The sequence below is a fragment of the Eretmochelys imbricata genome, chromosome 2 (assembly GCF_965152235.1).
Source record: "Eretmochelys imbricata isolate rEreImb1 chromosome 2, rEreImb1.hap1, whole genome shotgun sequence".
NCBI classification, from domain to species: Eukaryota; Metazoa; Chordata; order Testudines; family Cheloniidae; genus Eretmochelys; species Eretmochelys imbricata.
The window spans coordinates 224,360,627-224,378,372 of NC_135573.1; the positions used below are offsets into that span (position 1 = coordinate 224,360,627).

The window sequence follows — 17,746 nt, forward strand, 5'->3', positions numbered from 1 at the left end:
CGTAGGCTCATATCCTGCAGATCCACATGCATTCAAGCGACAGGAATAGGGCTTCAGTTTTGAAAGTAACAAATATGCCCAATGAATGACCTGATTTTATTACCAAACATGATTATCAATTGAAACAAAGCATCAATTTAAGTTTTAATGTCTAAAGGCTTATCACTACAAAACTTCAGAGGTATTCACATGAAGTCCATACTTGGCATGTTAAAAAATACTATGTATCTTTCCCAAAGCTAAATGATATAAGGGTACACTTTAAAACTTAATTCTATATAGGCAAAAATGGTGGAAGGAGAGATGTCCAACATTCTTAAGTCAGTTCGAGCCTTTCCATTTACTTAAATGGGTGTTGGATCAGGCCCCATTAGGGTGACCAGATGCCCTGATTTTATAGGGACTGTCCTGATATTTGGGTCTTTGTCTTATATAGGTGCTTATTACCCTCCACTCCCTGTCCTGATTTTTCACACTTGCTATCTGGTCACCCTAGGCCCATGTAATTAAATAGTACCAGGGAGATTTTCAAAGACACAAAGAGCAGTTAGATGCCTAATTTCCATTGACTTTGAATAGTGCTGAATTGCTATTTGTGTATATTTCCTTTACTATATAAACTTGTTTTACAGAAATATTTTAATAAATATATGAACATAATAGTCTGAAAGATAAAATGATTTCATCCTATTCTGAATAATAAAAATGAAATTCACTTATTTTTTATTTGTATTTCTTCTCAAATTAATGTTTATTTGGTAAATTAACAAGCCACGATTTAGAATTATTTAACACATGACTAAGAACCACTCACTCACTCAGCACCTGTCAAATAAATTGCACTTAATGGGAATGTATGTTAATACCATCCTAGGACCAGTAATTTGGGCAAGGTTTTCCTTGTGGAGTTTCCAGTGAACTACTACTTTAGAAGGTGGGGTTAGTACTCTTAAGGAATCACTAAAGGGTTTGGTCATCAAAACTACTTGAAGATGGGAGTGTGCCTGAATTCTGGGCAATATGCCCTCCCAGCTTCCTATAGTAGTTGCACAATCAGAGAATGTACAGACAGCCACTAGACATCTCCCAGGTGGTGTTCCATACTGCCAAAGGGAAATCTCCTAAACAAATGCCGACCCAGTCAACATTAACTTTGACAGTAAAACTCCATGGAATTGTTGGAAGGGAGAGGGGATATGACAAAGAGCTGGTGTTGCCCCAGTCATGATTATGTAAGTTAAAGTAGGCCACCCCAGCACCTTTAACTTACACTTTTTCCCCAACTTTTCGGCATATAAATTGTAACAACTTAGTTGAAAATAAAAAAGGCAGACTATTTTTATTTCTACATTTGTTAGAAATTAAGTGTGTGGGTGGGGGGTTGGGATTAGGGCAGTGTTGACAGCAGGGCTGCAGGGGGCTCCCTGCATGGCCAAGGTGCCCCAAGACACCAAGGTACGAGGAAGGCTGCAGTCCAGGCCTTGTGGAGCAGAGAATCCCAGCCAGGACTACAAGGAGGAAGATGAACCCCAGTACTGCTGAGCTGTTCTTGCCTGGAGATGGCTCCCACACATCTGGCTGGTGAGTGAGGGAGCAGGACTGTAACAGTGCAGCTGAAGAAGACTCCCTGCATGGCCACATGGCCAGCAACACCCGATCCCTGGAGGTGCAGGGTGAGGGAAGGTACAGTGGGGGGCAGAGCATACCTCCTTGGCCAGAACTGCAAAGAGGAAGAGGACAAGCTCCCAGCCCTGGGGGAGGCCATCCCATAAGAACAGCCATACTGGGTCAGACCAATGGTCCATCTAGCCCAGTATCCTGTCTTCTGTCAGTGGCCAGTGCCAGATGCTTCAGAGAGAATGAACAGAACCGGGCAATTAGCAGGTGATCCATTCCCTGTCGTCCAGTCCCAGCATCTGGCAGTCAGAAGCTGACAGATATCCAAAGCACCGTCTTGCATCCCTGACCATTTTGGTTAATAGCCATTGAAGGACCAGTCCTAAATGATCTTATCTAATTATTTATTGAATCCAATTACAGTTTTGGCCTTCAAAACATCCCCTGGCAGTGAGTTCCACAGGTTAACTGTGCATTGTGTGAAGAAGTACTTCCTGTATGTTTTAAACCTTCTGCCTATTAATAATTATTCAGCAGTTGAGTAACCTCCCCCATGGCAGGGGACTTGGCCTCCTTCTTGAGGCCATGGCCAGCAGGCCCTGCTCTGTCCTGCCACAATCACAGCCTTTCCCACGGGTGTCACCTGCCCAGCGGCCATGCAGGGAGCCCTCTGCAGCCCCACTGTTATGGGAAGGAGGGAGCTCACTCCTGCCTTGGGACAGAGTCATTCAGCAGCAGGGTGGCCTATCTCAAGGCCAGCGCTTGTCCTCATCCTTCTTGGAGCCCTGATTTGGGGTTTGTGCTCTGCTCACCAAGACCACAGCCTTTGCCGCACATTACACCTGCAGGGATTGGGTAGCACCTGCCCTGCGGCAGTGCAGGGAGCCCGCTACAGTCCCGCTCTTGTACCACCTGAGAGTGCTGGGGATCTCTACTCTACCCTGCCAAGACTGCAGCCTTCCCTGTACCTTGCTTCTGCAGGAAGGGTGTCACCAGCCCTGCAGCAGCACAGGGAGACCTCTGCAACCCAGCTGTCAGGGTCCTGTTCCCTCACTCCCATGACGACAGGGTTGCAGAGGACTCCCTGTACAACCTCAGGTTGGTGACACCTAATGCCTGCAGAAGCAAGGGAGGAGGGGAGAGGCTGCACTCCTGTTGACAGTTACTAACTGACATTTTTTTTCATTGCTTTCAGCATTAGCCGAAATGACATATTTACTGACTTCTGTTGGTTTACACTGAATCCTGCAAAGACTACACATTGTAAGTGGCTATCAGCTTTTGTGAGGAAGTCTGAGCCTTAAAGTAGTTGATTTACATCCTCTTACACATCATACGTGAATCCTTCGTATCACAAAATGTGACTGAATGGAAGAGTTAACCACAAATTTCAAATACAGAGGATAGCAATATGTTCTAAATGTTGATTGGCTCCTGGGACGAAAGAAAGACAGGCACACAGACTAAACTACAGTATGCAGTAAATCTGTATAAATGCTGTTATGTAAGTGATGTTCTCCCTACTGTTACAGTGAATAGTCGTGGATCTTTTTTAAGTGGTTGTTTCCAAATTAACAGGATTAGTCTTAGTAGCCCAATAACACTTTATTAGATAATTTGGTCTGATATTAGAGTTCTGACTACTGTGTCCCCAGTGCATTCAGAAGATTGAGTGTTTATTCTTAGGTTTCAGAGTAACAGCCGTGTTAGTCTGTATTCGCAAAAAGAAAAGGAGTACTTGTGGCACCTTAGAGACTAACCAATTTATCTCTAAGGTGCCACAAGTACTCCTTTTCTTTTTGTTTATTCTTAAATATCCACAGTTGAAAGACATCCTACATGGGTTCTCCTTCCCAGTTTAGATGTGCAGTCACCTGCAAATAATTTCTTAAATCATTTCCCTCTGTCCCACCTTTTTTTTTTTTAGGCAGAATGTAAGCATTAATTGACTCAGTGAATTGGAAGGGAAGCGTGACATACAGTCTGAGAGGTTCTCTGTTGATTGCGACCACCCAGACTTTAATGACTACCAGCACTTGTTATACAGCATGAAAGCAACCTTTTCATTTTACTCCTTTTACATTGATTTAGGAAGGCTTCCAACTGATATGCGGCACCAGCAGCGATAGACAAACAGATCACCTCCTACTCTTGACACAGTGACAAAAGACACCTCAGATTAACTGAATCTAAGCTAGAGGGAGAAAATATCACATTGGACTGTCTGTTTCTATGGTTCAGTTTTACTTTTCACCTGTATAACATGCACTCCATTTCCCCACAACTGTTATTTCTAGCAGGTTCACTCTCAGAAAAGACTGACAACATGACATCTTTGGTGTGTTTTCAGTGTGTGTACATCACTGATTGAAGCAAATACACATATTATGTGGCAAAAATGGTGATATCGTTCTGGACCCCACATCTTTACATATCCTAACAGCTCTGCACTGTTGTTTCTGAGTTGCTAATTGAAGATACATGTTATCTCTTCCATCTGGGTAGACTATTGTGGATGGCTCCAAGGTTCCAAGAGGATGTCCACACAGTTTTGTTTTTCAGATAGGTGGTACTTCTGGTAGCTTGGATAAATCTCCTGTTTGGCTGTTAAGATTGAATTGTTTTGCCAAAAGATTTGTCTGAAGAAAACTGCAGAATACTGGCCAAAAGAGCTCAAATTAAACCTCTTTGGATACGTATTTTACTTAAAGGGCATGATCCAAAGCCCACTGACATCAGTGGAAAGATTTTCATTGACTTCAATGGGCTTTGAATCAAGCCTTAATAACGTATGTCTATTGTTTTATTCTCTTGCTGCCTCAGCAGGCAATATTCAGAACTGGCAACAATTTGCAAATATTCATCTTATATTCTGTGGGTCTAAACAATTGTATTTAATTTCCTATGGCTGATCAAAGCCTGCTTACTCACTTGAAAATGAAGTTCTCTGTGAGGCTGTATTGTCCCCTTTCTTTACATTTTACCCCATTGCTGTATACTTCCAATAGTTATCAGTCAATAGGAATCACTAATTTCTATATATCTCATCTGATTGAACCCTCAGGATTCAGTTTTAAAGGAAGTATGGCTTCTCTCTTAAAAAATCATTTCCTAATAATAATAAAATAATTTGACTAGGGTGATGCACATTAAACTATTTTTTTCCTTTCTCACTCCCTATATCTGTGCAATTTGTTTCAGGTTTACGATTCCTCGCTTACATTCTAGGTCTGAATTTTTGCGTGTTATACTATCTGTGTCCTGTAGAATATCCAGAAACAGGACTTTTTTCCCACATCTGGGTCCAAGCTTATGAAATAACTTTATGTATAACCTCTGTACAAACAAACAGTTCTTTTACTAACCTTAAGTCTGTTTTTTTCTAATTATTTTTTATTCAATGTTCCATGCATTTTTCCACCTCCAAAAGATTTTAAACCTCACAACAATCTTCAGAGGGAATGTTACAAATGAGGAAACTGAGGCAAAGGTGTTAAGTAACTTGCCTAAGGCAACACAGGAAGTTTGTTTCAGAAGGAAGATTAGAATTCAACAGTACCAGACATGTAGGCATTGCTCAGAACACACCTTTCTTGGCACAAAATCCCCTACATACTCACTAGAATCACAAAGGTTACGTTACTCTAAGTAGCCACGGAAATTGAAAAGTAGCATACTTTTTAAAAGTCCATATACAGCCTATTTTCAGCACTTAATGCTATTTCACTTTTAAGGAATACCTCAGGTGTAGGAAAAAAGAGAGTATTTAATAAGTGACACATAAGCATTTCCCCCCCCAATTCTAGCACTTCTTGGATAGTAGAATAAAGGGACAGGGCCAAAGACTGAGTACCCCTTAAAGCAAGAAGAGCAATCAATAATAAACCTGATACTGAAATCACTGAGCCTGGAGAATGTCTTATTGTTATTGTGAAACAAAATTCCACATACGAGAAATGAAACTCATTCATATTTGAATGTATTATTGTTACTGACAGGACTACAACCTCTATGAAAACTAGTATAAAAACTCCAGAATCTTAAATTAATTTCTGAATAGTGGCTGGCTATTAGCTGGTGAAGAAAATACCTTTATTTTAGACAAAAAAGTGTTGATGGTACTTCACTGCCTGATTTACATGCCTGCTCACATCAAAATATTTAAATTTGTTGGAGTTTTGTATTCTAAATTCCCAATGTGCAAACTATATGGCCTTAAATTTCTACCAAATGCATTAAGAATGAGATCTGGTTATAATTCTACAATATTAGTTTTCTGTGATCTTTGGCATTTCAAATACTGCTATTAATATCTCTAACGTTAACTGTAGACACCAAATAGAACCTTCTTTTTTTTTTTTTTTTTTGGCATTCAAGAGTACAGACCCAGAAGGTGCTAGGCGAGATTGTAAATTCCTCACCTCACGCATTGTGTCTTCACCTACCCCTTCTACGCTGTGGATGCTACCATAGTCTAAATATTAAATACATTACATCAATGTCCTTTATGTACTCTCTCGATCTTTCAGGACTTGCATGTTTTCTTGGGATTTTTGCTCTCTCCCTTTCTGCAATAGCTGCTTCTTACATCAGACTAGAGGCTCCGATTATACTTTTGTATGGCTCTCATCGTGCATATGTCAGAGCATGCCATACCACTCTGGGCTTCTGAGGCATTAAAGGCTGGCTCTTCATGTACAGTGGGTTCAAATATCTCACTGTGGTATACATTCTAAACGTATAAATACCATAGTAAAGTCAGTATTGTGCACTGAATTGCATTTGTTTCCTTTTTAATGGCGAACTGTGTGTGTAAGTTGCCTCCTTTCCTCAACACACAAACAGAGTTCCTGATTATTCTTTGTATCTTCTCCTACCTCTCACCCTTCACCAAAACATATAACAAGACATGTGCTGTGCCCAGGTATAGGAGATATGAAATCTCTAATCAGAGCATATAATCTGGATTTCCTTGAGGTAGAGAGGAATAGGAGCCACTGGTTACCCAGGAGAAAAAATATTATAAGCGGAATTGGCAGCACCACTTATGTCAGGTTGTCTGACATTTCCCACTATAAAATCCTGCTTTCAGTTACGTAACACTGCAAAACTTTAACCATTTGGGCTGAAATCTTCTGTCCCAGGTACCTGCTGCAGGCTAAATATTTTGGAACATTTCAGTCAAAAGAGTTCTGCCATTTCAGAGAAGGAATTTAGGGAAAGATATAGTGTTTTGTCACATTAAAAAATCCTTACTATGGTTCCATTGAGGAGCTTGAACGCCCCATGCTTTGGAGCAGTGACTTGACATTTGGCAGGAGGGTGGGTTTTGTGGCAGGGATATGCCTTTTGCTACTCCCAGGACAATCTGGTCAAATTTGGCCAAGTTATAAGCTTTCTAAAATCTCAATTTGCACATGTTCAGTGGAGGTTTGTTAGAACTTTACAGCTAAAATAAAATCTGCAAAACTCCATCGCATTCAGCATGCTCTAGCCTCTCGAAGTTCCAATGTGTGACTACTCTCACACCATCCTAACTGAGCACGGTTTTTTGCCCAGGGCTACAGGGGCTCAGCAGGACTTTCCCTGTAATTGCAGCTGCAGAGGGGCTGAATAAAGGAAGACTGTCTTTTCTGTTAATCCTCGGGGAATTCTGTGCCACTGTGCAGTGCAGAATTTTGCAGAAATTGACGTGCACACAGAATTTCCTTTCCCCCACAGAAATGGGCTGAAGCGCTACTAGCCTCACTGGGGTCCACTGGACTCAGCAGAGCCCAACTTGCACATAGAAGATACTACTGGGAGAAGCAGGAGGGAGCTAGAAGGTTCCTGGAAACTGCAATTCCCAGCATGTCCTGAGAGAGGGAGAGGGCTGTGGGCATGAAACTCCATGAAAGCCTGGTATCGAGCATCAGGCTGTTTCTCCCTCTGGATCCCTGGGCTCTAGGAGAAAGGAGGATGGGTGTCTGGGCGAGGGAGAGCCCGCAGCTGGGCTCTGGGGGAGGACGGGTTGTGGATGTCTTGCCCCCTAGCTGGGCTCTGGTGGGGAGGGGTAAGGGGCAGAGAAACAGGAACTGGGTTGTCATAGGGGTTTCTTTAACTCCCTACTCCTGGAGGAATTTTTGTGTGTCTGTACTGTTACAAAAGAACATAAGAACAACCATACTGGGTCAGACCAAAGGTCCATATAGCCCAGTATCCTGTCCTCCAACAGTCGCCAATGCCAGGTGCCTCAGAGGGAATGAACAGAACAGGTAGTCATCAAGAGATCCATCCCTTGTCACTAATACCTAGAAAAAATTGCTGACAGCTATTTTGAAATACCAAAATAGTTGAAACTGTAGGGTTTATGTAATGTTATTTTGACAATAAAATTTGCAATTTTAAAATATTGTGCGCAGAATATTTAATTTTTTGGTGCAGAATGCCCCCCAGGAGTATTCTGTGCTCTCAGTCCCCCACCATATCTGCTGGTGCCTAGGCTGCATGGACTAGGAAAGTGCCTGATTCAAATATAGAGGGGACAAGAGCCAGACTCAGGAAGGGAAGGTGCAAATTGGGACAGAGTTGGGGTTGAGGAGGAAGATTTGAGACTGGGATCTGGCAGCTGGTGTGGTGTGGGTAAAGACAGAAACTGGAACTGGCAGCTGGAGGGGGAGGGGGTGCTGACACTAACTAGGCAAGGGCACAGCCTGGGAACAGGGAGACAGGGAGCTGGGGAGGAAAAGAAGAGGGGAAACTGGGGAGAAGGGGGAACAAAGACTGGGGATGGATGAGGAGCTGGAGAGACTGGGGAAGTAGACTACAACTGGAAATCACTCGGGAGAGAAGGCATGCAGGAGACCAGATCTGACAATGAGCCAGTGTACAGGGGAGAACAGGAACAGGGTGGGAAAAGGGACTGAGACAATAAGCTAGGGAGGTAGGTGACTGGGAGGGCATTGGGAGACAGAGATTGGATAAGGACCCCAGGGATGGAGACAGACAGACTCAACAAGGAGCCAGTAAGGGGGAACTGAGACTGACTGCAGAATGAGACTGGGACTGACTGAGCAAGGAGTCTTGGATGATGAACAGGGTAGGAAAAGATTGAGAGCAGGGCGTGAAGAGGAATTGAGTCTAGGAGGGCAACAGATCAGATGAAAAGCCAGAAGGACTGGCACTGGCTGGGCAAGAAGACTAGAGACAAGGAGCTGGGAGGAAACTGGGACTCAGATGAGCAGCCCTGAGGGGAAGACTAGGACTGGCTGAGCAAGGAGACCGGGAATTGGACAAGGAGCCAAGGATGGGCTCCTGGCTCCGCAGCAGGGAACCTGGAAGCCCTGAGAACCCTAGCTCAAGCCATGGTTTTCAAGACTTCCAGGCTCCCAGCTGTGAGGTTGAAAGCCTGACAACCTGGGATCCCCGGCTCAAGCCATGACTCTCAGGGTATGTTTACAATGCAATACAACACCCACAGCTGGCCCATGTCATCTGACTCAGGCTCACAGGACTATGAAACTGAAGAGCGGATGTCCAGACTTAGGCTGGAGTTTGGGATCTGGGACCATGCCCCCTTGTGGGGTCCAACAGCCCAGACTTCAGCCTGAGCCCAGACAGCTACACTGCATTTTATAGTCTTGCAGCCCGAGCCCTGTGAGCCCAAGTCAACTGACATGGGCCAGCCATGGGTGTTTTATTGCAATGTAGACATCCCCCCACAGTTTAGGGGTCCAACATCGCAGCAGGACACCAAGGCTCTCATGGCCTTCTGGCTCCCTGCCCCTGAGCCAGACTATCTGGCCAATTGGCACCCCAGGCTGCCTGACTCCTGGGGAAGGTGGCCTCCTGGGCTACACATGCCTATCACAACATGTGGTATACCTAATCCAGTGCACTAAGTGCCCCAACAACAACTACGAGGGTGGAACCAGACAATCACTACGCTCCCAAATGAACTCACACAGGAGAACGATAAAAGACAAAAAACACTCTACCATTTGTGGGTGAACACTTTTCACAAAGCTATCGCTCTATATCTGACTTATCAGTCCTCATCCTCAAAGGAAACCTGCACAACTCTTTGAAAAGATAACCCTGGGAGCTTAAGTTATTACTCTACTAGACACCAACAATCATGGACTTGAACAGAGATACTGGATTTATGGCTTATTACAACAATCTGTAACACACAACCCCCTCTTTTTGTCCTGTGACTGCTGAGGTGTTAACAGGCCACTGGAACTTGAATGATCCCTTACAATATGTGTTAACTACTTACGGGAAACAATCTGTTCCTAGCATCGCAGCAAAATGCAATATGGAGTTCCTTTCCCAGATTGAAGAAGAGCTCTGTGCTGCTTGAAAGCTTGTCTCTCTCACTAACAGAAGTTGGTCCAATAAAATATTACCTCACCCACCTTGTCTCTGTTTTACCCTGGGACTGACCTGGCAACAACTAAACTGCATATTCCCTACTCCCCACAGCTGCTGCCCTGATTCAAATCAGTTTCATGGCTACTAGCCAGGGATGGCAGCAGTGAAACTGATATGAATCATGTCCTCTTCATTTAGCAGGTGCTGGAAATCTGGGAAGCCTATTTAGTTTCAGAAACACCATGTTTCAGTGTTTCTGAAATGAAAATTTTCAGAACCCTGGTTCACAGAAAAACAGAAATTCCGAATTTTGGCCCGCTCTGGTGTTGAATAAGTCAATTAAATTCTGTGGTTCATTTTTAAAGTTTATATGAATTCCTTATACACTAAAGGTACATCTGCACTTGAGCTGGAGGTGTAACTTCCAGCTCGGATAGACATACGTGCACTAGCTTTGACTGATCTTGTGCACTAAAAAAAGCAATGTAGTTGCAGGGAGCAGGATGGGTTCGTTATCCAGAATCCTGCTCAGGACCCTAGGTACTTACTCATGAATCTAGCCCATCCTGCCACCTGCCCACAGCGGCTACACTTCTATTTTTAGCATGCTGGCTCAATCAAAGCTACCCACATGACTCCACCCAAGCTGGAAATTACACCTCTGGCTCCATCGTAGACATACCCTAAGGTATTTTGTGATTTGTTTTCCTCCTCATACTTACCTTCCTTACACGAGTGCTTGTAAGGTTTAATGAACACAAAGTGCTGACTGTTTATTATGTAGATCTTTGTCTTAGTTCCTTTCTCTAATGCCATTCCACTTAAAATGAACAAATTCTATGTTAATTTATACACAAAACAAACCAACTGACTTCAAATAAGATTTAAACTGAATGGAGCTGTATGGAGTTAAGGCACTGCAGAATTTGACCTTAGGTCTTTTATGATGTAATTTTTTTCAGATTCTGAATTTTCTCTATCATTGGTTCCCTCTCTTTTTCACATAGGCAAGAAATTTCAAGCATGGGATAGGAAATTTTGAACCTGAGATTTTTACCTTAACTTTTATGAATTTTTAAATAGCTCAGCTTCCCTTTTCTTCAGCGATACTGAACTTAATCTTTTAAATCTACAGTCAAACCAAAATGAAACTTTCTATTGTTGCAGAGCAACTGCATTGAGTTATGTTAGTATTTATAGACAGAGTGTACGTCTTCAATCCAGAGCTTGTCTGTGTAGGCTGAAAGAGATAATAATTTTGGCAGCCCTTTGTCCAGATGGTGCATGTTGGATTCAGTTTTTCCTTTATGTCATTGGGTATCTACTCTTTCCTACAATGAAAATTAATTTTATTAGACAAACTATTTTCAAATAGAGTTCTCTAATAAGCAAACAGTCCTCTGCCCTTCAACATAAAACTAATTTGCTGGGGCAGCTGCTGAGAGAGTAGCCTGACTTACTCTCTCACGTATTTTTATTATACTTCATTTTCTTTTACGTCACTTTCCCTTCTCATCTTTCTTTTATCTTCCTATCTACTAGACATCTAATCTCTTTTCTTCTCCTTAAAAAGCTTTTCCTTCAGTTGAGTTGTTTTGGTGGTATTAATACTATAGACGTTCACTAACTTTCTCTCACCTTCAAAATCCTATCTCCCTATTTCTCCATGTTGTTTTAGTTTCTACTCTCCTTCCATGTTCTTAGTTCTCCCCTCTCTCCCTCATTCCTCTGAGAACTCTGTCTCCTGTCAGTGTTCCTACTCTCTCTCTCGTGCCTTGACCAACATTACTGCCCCTCTCAATTCCCAAACTCCTCAGGACCCATCACTTAGGATTTACTAATCCAATAGTTGGCAGTGCCACCAATTATTTTTTCTACCTGCCTAGCCATGCCCCTGTGTAACTGTGATCTTTACCAGTACTGTTTCCCCATTCCCTCCCTTATGCCAATCCTCTCCACATGCTTCATCCTCTCCTGCTCTCACCTTCCCATCTTTTCCTTTTTCCAACAAGAAAATTGGCTTAGTATATAAACAATTCACATAATCTTTTTAAAAATTCACAGTAAATTTTTTAAAAGACTCTGTACCCCCTATGTTGTTATACTGCAGGATTAGGTGAAACCTCTTTGAAGCTGGTGGGTATAACAGCTGCTTTTCATTCAAGATAAATGTCAAATAGAATAGATAGCTGCAACTACAAGAGCCACTGCCCAAAATACATGCTACATGGAAGTCTGGAGTAAGAGTTGAGCCATACTGTCTGAACACAAACGCAGGGGAGCTGGATATTGCTTGAGGGAGCTGTGTGTATCGAAAGAAGCAACCGAATCACTACAGAAGCATACAGAGAAGACAGCAAAGAAGCTCCAGAGACCACCAGAGAAGCCCTTACAGCATGACCTTGAGAAAAAGCTAAGATATCAAGTTTTGGGTAGCGTGCCATCTGGAAAGAGGGCTTGGAACCATGAGCAAAGAAACTATCTCCTGCCATTTGATTCCTGCTTGCATTCAGGGAAACAGGACTTTACGTACACTCTTTGTAAGTAAACAGAATTTCATCAAAGAAATACATGACCCCATCATTAATCTTTCCCCCAACAGAAACAGCCTCTAAGACCCCCAAAATTGGCTAATCGTTTGGGCCAAAAAGGGATAACAAAATTATAGATACACATAAGTACACACACACACACACACAGATTCTGATAGTTATATATTTCTGTAACTCTTGTTCTCCTCTTCCTCTGGATGTTCTCCCACTTTTTGTTGCTCTCATTCATATCTTGTCTAAACTCTAGGCTGTAGGACCTCTGGGGGAAAACCAATTGTTTTTATTTGTACCATGAGCTACATAAAATATACTAGCACACTTCTGGGCACTATAAACAACAAGAAGCTCCTATCCATCAAGCATTGTCTATGAAGGAGGAGAAAGTTACATGTTCTGTGTGTATATAAATCTCCTCACTGTATTTTCCACTGAATGCATCCGATGAAGTGAGCTGTAGCTCAAGAAAGCTTATGCTCAAATAAATTAGTTAGTCTCTAAGGTGCCACAAGTCCTCCTTTTCTTTTTACAGACTTCTCTGTGGCAGTGTAGAGCTTATTTGAGTCACTCATGGAATAGGCCTTTGATTCTGTTAAGATTATTCTACCCCGCTGTGGAGCCCTTAAGGGGTCTCGGAGATGGTTGGATTTTAGGATTCAGACAGATCAGTAGAAACAGTCACAATCTTTTATACCATGTACTGATGTCATATGGCCAATATTAAAGGTGGGCTTGTTGTTTTTCATTCACTGAGCTGATTCCAACCCTCATTTGAGGTGTGTCATCCTCAAGTGACGGATGATACCTTACAGGTTTAATTTCTGAAGGAATGCTAAGAATAGGTGTAAGGGGAATTCCATCCATTTCAGGGGGCGGGGGGAGAGAGGAGATAGAATATCATTATTTTAGAATCACAGCTGAAGGTGTCTAAGTTCTTCTTTTACAGTTTTTTCCTTCTTTTATTTTTAAGGAAAAAAGCTTTATAGCCTTTCCTCCGAATAACTTATTTCACCACCAACAAATCTGATTGCTATTGTAAGAGCAGTCATCATTGCTAGTGCGTATGCCAAGTCATCTTATGGATGGATTGGGGCCACTGGGAGATGAAGCTCCCAGTGGCCCCAATTAAATTCACTGATTCTAAGGCAGAAGGGAACATCGTGGTCATCTAGTCTGACCTCCTGCATAACACAGGCCATAGAACTTCCCGAAAATAATTCCTAAACAGATATTTTAGAAAAACTTCCAATCTTGATTTAAAAATTGTCAGTGATGGAAAATCCACCACAATATTGGTAAACTGTTCCAATGGTTAATAACTCTCACCATTAAAAAAATATATCTTATTTCCAGTCTGAATTTGTCTGGATTCAACTTTCAGCCATTGGATCATGTGATGCCTGTCTGCTAGACTGAAGAGCCCATTACTAAATATTTGTTTCCCATGTGGGTACTTCTAGACAATAGTCAAGTCACTCTTTAACCTTCTCTTTGTTAAGCTAAAAGGACTGAGCTCCTTAAGTCTATCACTGTAGCGAATGTTTTCTAATCCTTTAATCATTCTTGTGGCTCTTCTCTGGACCCTCTCCAATTTATCAACATCCTTCTTGAATTGTGGGCACCAGAACTGGACACAGTATTCCAGTAACGGTAGCACCAGTGCCAAATACAGAGTAAAATAACTCTCTACTCCTACTCGAGATCCCCGTTTCTGCATCTTTCTTTGATAGCCACCCTGTTATAATAAGCTTAACATTTCAGGGCTCTCTCTATCACCAGCGGGTGTTTATTTAGCACAGGGGTGGGAAAACTATGGCCCAGGGGGAGAATCAGATCCTTTAGATGTTTTAATACAGCCCTTAAGCTCTTGCCGAGGAGCGGGGTCAGAGGCTTGCTCTGCGCGGCTCCCAGAAGCAGCGGCACGTCCCCCCTCCAGCTCCTATGCGTATGGGCATCCAAGGAGCTCCGCACGCTGCCCCCGCCCCAAGCGCTGCCCCCGCAGTTCCCATTGGCCAGCAAATGGGGTTAACGGGAGCTGCAAGGGAAGCACCTGCAGATGGGACAGCACGCAAAGCCGCCTGGCCGTGCCGCTGCATAGGAACCAGAGGCGGGACATGCCGCTGCTTCCAGTAAGCGCCACCCGGACCCCCTCCCACACCCCAACTTCTTGCCCCCTCCCTGATCCCCCTCCCACCCTCCGAACCCCTCGGTCCCACCCTCCTGCATGCACCCCAGAGCCCTCACCCCCCCCATACCCCTGCCCGAAGCCCCCTCCCACACCCTGAACTCCTTATTTCCGGCCCCATCCCAACCCCCACACCCCCAGCCGGAGCCCTCACTCCCCAACACCCAATTTCGTGAGTATTCATGGCCCACCAGACAATTTCCATATCCAGATGTGGCCCTCAGGCCAAAAAGTTTGCCCACCCCTGATTTAGCTGCTATATTATATATTTTGAAATTATAGTGTACACTATCTGAATGATATTTGAATTGTATTTTCTTTTATTAATACTGAAGAGTTATGTTGCCTCTAACTTGACATCATGTATTTTGAAAAGTGAGTTAGCAAAGCTGAAATCTTTTCATGTCAGAAGTAATTGAACTTAAAAATTAAAAACTTGAACTACCTAATAAGATGCTGCAGATCTCAGGTACTAACCCTGTAGGAATTTAGAGAAAGTTATGGAAATAAAATATGGAAAATTGGGATAAATTTTGGCTTGGCCAGAAGCTAAAATTCTTTGGTCTATTCTTAAGACGGTTTACTAAACATACACTTGTCTGGAGAAAAGCACAATCAAGAGCTACTGCTCCAAGTTTATTTTGTTTTGATTTGTTTAAATCAAAAGGGGCTTGTTGTATAATTTAGGTCTAAAATGCTGCCAAGCATGTGGGGCTCATCTTGGAAGAGATCAGAGTTTTTAAAATAGTAAAAAAAAGTTACCAACCACAAATAAATTACGAAACAGAGCATATCATTATCTTTGTGAGAAGCAAACTGGACAGACAGGAATTTAAAACAAACTTAGGGCCCAAAGATTTAAATTATACTATATACAAGAAATCTGATTTCGAGTCCCTCTCCATATCTCTCACTTTCCAAGCAAGGAGATAAACTTTTCTCAGCTAATAGAATAGCAACTATGATTTTAGGACATTACAGATCAAGTTCAGGTGAGAGATACAATGGATGGGAAAAGAGGGATTGTTATTTCTTATCAGTTACAATAATAAAAGCTGTAGTAATCTTCAGGACTCTAACAAAAACAGACACTCCTCTTCCCTCCTCCGACCTTTCTTAAACTGGCTCCTATACAACACTCCGATGAGAAATTATGTCTGTCAGATTGCTATAGACTTCTCTCAGGGGAACTACTCTAACATGATTATTAAGGAATTTTAATGACTATCTGTGCCTTTCAAAAACAACAGTCTTCTTCAGGTGAAAGGTTCTGGTGAGTTTTTCTAGTGAATTTTGCTAATCAGAGGTATTAGACACCTTTTTAATTCTAAAAGAAAGGGAATTAGATATCTTGTGAAATCTTCCCAGGAAAAGAGCAAGAAAGCCCATAAACTGAAGTCGCCAATGAGACTGCAAATGCTGAACAATAAAGAAAACAAAATGGCCCTCGTTACAATTCTGATGATATAACCAAGAAAGGGAAAGAAAAGTTTCAGTCCTTTGAACAGATCCCTTCTGTTTAAGAAAAGGAACCCACAAAGTAAAGAAATAGAAACACTTTGATTCCATCTGCTATGGTCTGCATCAAGAATGAGGGTTTCTTCAGGACTCTGTTTTTGGGTTTTTTTTTTTTTTATTTGGAAATTCTAGTTCCACTTGCTGACACGGAAAACTCAAAATCAGAAAAATCACAGAAAGCTGTGAATTATTTTATCTACAGAAATACTAGAAGAACAAAGAGAATCCAGTCATGACACTTAAAAATGCAACATACATCAACTACTGAATATATTTTGTTGTACAAAAGCAAAAACCAAAAAGACATATCCTACTACACAGATGAGGTAAGTAAGAACTGGAAATTCAGCTAGAAAATAATCCCTTGTAATGCTTCCAGTAATCTTGCTTTAGATCTTTATAGGATGTTGTGTCAAGACAATAATGTTGGGTGAAAGAGCAGACAGCTCTAAGAAAATGCATTGTAAATCTCAGTTGGAGAGATTAACCTGAACCTGGCTACTACTTGGGCTGCACCTCCAATGGAGCAAACTCTAGTCTGATTATCATAATCTAGTTTGTCTATCAGTACATTTACAGCACTAAACAGTAAAGAACAAGATACATAACAATCTATTTTGGCTTTTTAACTCCAATACAGATACTATATTAAAACATTAAACTTGGAAGATAATTGCTGAACTTCCAAAGCACTTCTCATTTAGCTTGACTAACATGGTCCTGATTGAGACTAAATGGAATGCAGCAAAAAAAGTTCTACATTTAACAGCAACTTCATTAAGGTGGAACTCAGTGGTCTTTTTGGAAAGAAATACATATGAATAATTAGCAAGATTCAGATTATTAATGAACAGTGGTGACAACATTCTACAAATTTGAGTTACAACCACCAAAAAGTTTTCAAAAACTTTCATATAAAGTCTGTTGCTGTTAAAAAAAAAAAAATAATAAAGTAAGTTTAGGCTCTATCCCATTTAGCACAGGCAAATGTGAATTGGAAGAGTACTTGAGCCAGCTTACTCAGATTGATAGTAACTCTCCACAGCACCACTGTAGAACATGTATTCATAACATTCTCCCTAAAGAATTTGGTTAGGAAGGTTTCTCTGTACTACTATATCTGTATAGGCCATACAGCCTTTATTATTCCAACAGTTTAAATCCTTCCCTCTTCTCTCTGCATAACAGCTCCCCTATCCCATTATTCCTCTCCCCCAGCTCTATCAAGTTACCTGCCTCCTTCCTCTTTCCTATCTAAAATCAATCAAAGGAGGGACAGAATGGTGCAATATGGTACCTCTTTCCTTCTTTTTCTTTCCTCCCTGACACAATAAGAGAAGACTCCTAAATTCACTCTCAAAACCAGTTCCTCTCGCCCTGACAGCTTCTTTCAGGACCCCCTCCTGGAGGAGGCTACAGCAGCTTGTGGTGCTCCATAGGAAACCCTTTTTGTTGAATGGAGCAAACAGTTCAATTGTGTTACTACTAGGAGTGGTTCTGAAACTCAGAAGTGGGCTCTATA

General features: G+C 42.0%; 1 protein-coding gene across 7 annotated transcripts in view; it reads right to left on the bottom strand.

Annotated features, from left to right (window-relative positions):
• Positions 1–17,746, bottom strand: part of AKAP9 (A-kinase anchoring protein 9) — a 203,337-nt gene that overhangs the window by 138,777 nt on the left and 46,814 nt on the right. The window lies entirely within an intron of this gene.